The following is a 5,644-nucleotide window of genomic DNA, read 5'->3' as shown; positions in this document are numbered from 1 at the left end:
TATCTTTTCAATAAAAATGTGATTTAGTTATATATAAATTTTGTTACATGTGTAATAGAATTCAAAAAAAAAAAAGAAGAAAAGAATGGTTTTAACATGATAATAATAGAGATTAAAAATGATTTAGAAAAGAAAAAATGCGTAGAAGGAAAAAAAAAAGAAAAGAATATCAAGAATGAGAAAAATAAAGAGAAGCCGGAAAAAGAAAAGAAAGAGAAAAAAAAATAATATCTCTATCTTTTTTTCTTTAGAGATTTATTTTAAAAGTTACTTACATACATATCCATGGACTAATACTTTTCTAAAATTATTTTTAAAGTGGGGTCAAACTTAACAAAATATAACATGATCAAGGAGGCAATTAACAAATTATTTTTAAAATACATTTACTGTATATATGATTCATTGGTTCTTTTAAGACATCATAATGTACTTAAATAAAATTAGATATCATCCGAAAAAAACTATTTGTAACTTTTTTTTTCTTTATTTTCCATAATTTTTTTTTTTATGAATGCATCATATAAGCAGCATTGTTAGGTATGAAACATTTGGTCAAAGACTCAAAGTTCCACTAGCAAGTGTTGCAATTACTTGTCGCAAATTAAGAATAATTATATATAGCCATTGTTTTCCTCAAGAAAGGTATACCTATGTGTCTATCTTTCTCACATGCTGCCCATCATGGTTTGATTTTAATTTGCCTCATTATTTGATTTTTCTTTCTATTCGTTAACGTAATCGAATTAAAATTTAATAAATTGGTATATGCATGGTACGTGCTAGCTCCAAACCTTATTATTGACTTTATGAAAATACGAATACGAAAAAGTGAACTTTTGTTGATAAAAAGAAGGGAAGATTACTGTGGAGCTTATCATTGACTTTATTGCTCAAATTGGTTGCACATGGCTGACTAATGATATTCCTTAAACAATCTTATTATTATAATTAAAAGGTTATTAATTGTATATATAACTTAGATTTGGACAAAAATCTATTATATATAAATTGCGTGATGAGTATAATTTCCTTGAGATCAGAGATTTATTACCTCCATAAATATTCTAGCTATAGGTCATCATATACCGTGATACATCCTTTACCTGCTCCTATAATATCCAAGGGACAAAAGGGCTTTCAGATAGTGGAACCAGATTAATGCGGTAAATTTTTTATTAGTAACTCAATTAGTATCAGTACCTTCTCCGTTCAATAATAATGTAAATTCTTTTTTTCTTTTTTTTTTATTTAAACTTTTGTCTGACAAGTCGTCTAATTTAGTTAATTTAAAACGTTTAATATATTTGGTTTTCTAATTATAATAATATAATTAAGTAGTTTTATAATAAATATTTATTAAATTAGTTTGATAAGAAATCAATTAGCTCCACTAAATTGTCATATTTTTCTAACTTACAACCATTAATGTGTGTTTGGATTATAGTTTGCAAACGAGAGTTTGTATAAAATTAATTTTGCAAACTTGATTTGATAAAAAGTAAGTTTATATTGAAGTGATTTATATTTGGCTATCTTTATATCAAAATGGACTATAATAAAATAAATATTATTTGGATTACACTACTTAAAATCACTTTTAGATAAAAAATTATCAAAAGAGATATGAATTTAAATAATTTTTTATATTATCCTATCATTTTATAAAAAGATAATAATAAATATAATATACAAAAATCACAATTATAAGAGTGTATAATGTCAAATAAAAATTTAACAAAAAAATAAAATAATAAATAATAGAAAAAGAGAGCTCATATAAAGAGAAATAATAAGAATTTCATAAATAATACAATAACATGTCTAAAGGATAAAATTGGTAAAAATAAATAAATATTTAGTGTAAATGGCTAAAAGCCCGTTAGTAAAATGCAGAAGCTAGAAATGGTTACTTCTGATAAACGTAATTTTGACTACAAAATCACTTCTACGTTTGCCAAACTAAAATTAGCCAAACAAAAAATTGAAACTTTTAACGAGCTTAAACGTGCTTTTTCTCTTTAGACAAATTTGTCAAACACACCCTTGATTTAGTATACGTTTGCTTGTGTTATTATAATTTGGGTTAAATTGACCGTTACAATATGATAACTATAATAATCAACCAACAAGCTAAGTGATATAAACAACAAAAGTGAATCAAATGAAAGGGTCATTCTATAGTACAGATCTAAATCCATACAGATTTACAGATTTTATATCTGAATGAATATGCGATTGACACGTTGATGTGTTGTTGTAGGGCTTGTCTCCAAGGTCTATGGTAGCTGTGGCTATGGCTGAGCCGTTAGCCAATGATTTTTTGTTGGAGTATCTGTTGATGGACTTTTTGAGTTGGGCTTTGCGGACAAAAAAAAGTGGGTATTCAAAGATAATGGGTGTTTCTTTTTTGTTTCCTTTGGGAGTGGGATAAAACAAAAAAGACACGAATGCTCTGTTGCATCCATGGAGGGCGTACCATTGACTAAGACGTTTTTCCCAAATAGGAACCCCTAGGGTCAAGGTACAGGAATAAGGCCGGTAAAGGTGTTGGCGTCGTAGAGCTTCCAGCCGGGAAACAGGCAACAGTCGACGTTGTGGGTTCGTGGCTTGTTGGTTGCTGAGTGCGCCTGGCCGTCGACACTTCTGCTGTAGGCGTGGTCGGAGGAAGTTGGTGGTGTTGGTGTTTTGTCATCCGCGGAGGTATGAAGTAGATTGTTTCAGGTGTTTTGGATTATACTGTATTCAGCATAACCACTCTAATTAGGGACACGCAAACACAGTTTCTCACGCATTACACTTTCTATCACTTGTCTTTCTGGGCTGTGTCACTCAACCACAGGGTCTATGTCTACTGGCTCAACCCTGCAGCATCATCTGGCTTATCCATGTTCTCCAGTGAGTAGTGTTCTTTCACAATGTTCCCTTCATTTTTTTCATTCGGAAGTTTGAAATTGTTATGTGATTGGGGGAGAAAATGAATGATGTAGATTCGACTGTTATTTCAATTCTGTAGTCTTATTTTATTTTTTGGTTATTCTGAAAAAACTGTTCTAAGAGAAATCTAGGAGGCGATGGGTTTATGAATGTGGTGCAAAAAAAAAGTTATGGTACTCGTGTGGAGAAGGGTGTTTTTTTGGTTAGAACTAATCATTGCCATTAGACATTGCCCGTTGCAACCATTTCTCTCAACTCAAAGGTGCTGTTTGGTGATGAAAATGTTAGGAATGCGTTAGTTCTTTCAGCAATAGTGGGAATTTTTTTTTTTTGCTCAAATGTTGCTTCTTATAGGATAGTAAAGTTGGAAAAAGGGGTGCAATGTTTTTTGCCGTTGGAGGATGCGTTATGAGACTTGGTTTCACGTGAGTCATTTCTCGTACGGATAACCAATGAACCTGGGAAGAGAATTTAGTCATTGTTTATGATGAAGAAAGAAATAAGCTCTTTTAGGCATGAGATGCATCATTTAATTAAATGAATACTATATAACTAACCAAATTTTGATTTAACCAATCATGTAGCGAGAAAATTGTGAAAGATGTCAACAAACCCTAAAGGTATTGTGAAAGCCGTTGGGGTAAATTTTTTTTCATAGGCGAAAATGCACAAAATAGATGTAGTAAGAGAAAATGGTTGATCTAACACAAATATGTAGGCTCCTAAACATAAACAACTATTGACTGAACACGCCTATTATCTGTTTTTCAGGAGAAAATGGTTTCCTATGCCAATCATTCGATAGAGTATGGCTGACATTCTGTTCTATATTGGTTGTTATTATAATGTCACCTAAGACAGTTATTGTTATTGTTCCTTTCCATTTCACCTTATGGATTTTTGATGAATTCCTCACCTGAACCATTCATTCAGGTAGATAAGGTTGAAAGAGAGGAAGCGTTTGGGGAACGCTCAGTCATGGATACTTATTCATGGTTGGAACACCCTGTTCGAAGATTGGGTATGATGATATGTAAGTTCGTTGTTGTTGTGAGTTTCTTGTTTAGTGCACCGAAAATTCAATGTGCGTTACCTATGGTGTAGTAGCTAAAGAATGATTTCATGTGTGTTTAATTTATGTAAAAATATGCTGGTCATATCTCTATATTTGATTTCAGAGTATTACAGGATCTTCCCCGTCCGGGACTAGTCACCGATTCACGTTTGATTTGTAATAGGATGGATGATCACCATCTGGTTTTTTAGGCTGATTTAACTATTTACATATGCTTAGGTTGTGATAACTTTTTAATCGATTGAATAAATTTCTTCACTTACATCAGTTGTGGTTGTATCATGTTACGAAGGAATATTTTCCAGGTGATTGAAGTCCTGTGAGTTTGAAGATGGATTCCAGCTTTCAGTTTAGTTGTGGTGAGGATGACACAGATCGGCTAAGTGAAGAAGAGTTTTCTGGTGTGGCTAGCTTGAGTGGGGAGAGGACGAGGACCCCTCGTTTGAGAATGACTCTGAGGCAGGCGACACGACTGAATACTTGCACGGGAACGGCTTTGGCGCAGACCCGGTGCTAGGTGAGGGGGATACAAACTGCGTTACAATATAAATAACGCACAAATTGACGCTTCTGAAACCCAAAAGATAGAGGGAGGACTTACCATAAAGTCCGGACCGTTTCATACGAGAGAACGGGGTTGACGTTTCTGCTTCTACGCCTGATGAACTGCCTTTAGAGTATTCATTATTATAACAACGCCGCCCTGCTACATTCCTTTTACACCTTTCACATTTTCACGATCTTGGGCTCAGCCAAAAAATTACCCGACCCAAAACCCCATCCGACCCAACACAAATCCCCACCTCACAGTCCACACATACCGTACACGGCTCACCACATCAAACACCAAACAACAACGGCCCAGCCCATGTAAGGTAAAACCAATTGTGGCTCTGTAAACTTGGCTACTTCTTTCCTGTTTTCATTAGCCGGCTAACAATTTCACAAATAAGGGAGACAAGCTTGCAGAGCTCTGCCAAGCATGTTCCCTGCAACCAAGGTTCTTGTCACTTGTCAATAACTTCTTCAATCTGTAACCATTAATCTGTACCATATAACTGGCCCAAATAAAATCTTTATTTCTAAGAAGAATTTAATTTTGATATACAATAAAGTTGCAGTTGTGTATAAGAATAGAACAGTAAAATCTAGAGACACAAATATATAAAATTAAATTTAATAAATAAAATATGGATAAAAATATTAAATGAAAATATAATTTATTTTTTTATCACTGAATGTGGTTTTAAATAAAGCACCATTAATTAAAATGTCTTGAATTTTGTCATATTAGTTATATATGAGAACGTAAAGTAAAAATTAGATTTTAAATGGTAAAATAATGGTATTGACGTACGTAACAATAATTTTTTCCTATCTTATCTTCTAATAAAGTGAAATATAAATTAGTTTGTCATACATTAGATGGCTCTTTCTTTCTTGTATCATCTACACTTTGAAAATAATAATACTTCCGATTTCAAATAACTATCCCATTATAACTAAGAAAATGATTATAAATTTTGATTTTAGGTACTTAAAGTTGATCGTATAAAATTACCTCTATTAACTTCTCTTTTTTCTTATACTTATTAAAAGTTTTTTGAAAAAATATTTATATTTTTCGAAAGT

Source organism: Arachis ipaensis, chromosome B06 (assembly GCF_000816755.2).
Source record: "Arachis ipaensis cultivar K30076 chromosome B06, Araip1.1, whole genome shotgun sequence".
In the NCBI taxonomy this organism is placed as follows: domain Eukaryota; kingdom Viridiplantae; phylum Streptophyta; class Magnoliopsida; order Fabales; family Fabaceae; genus Arachis; species Arachis ipaensis.
The sequence above is the reverse complement of the archived record's forward strand: the minus strand, read 5'-3'. Positions refer to the sequence as shown.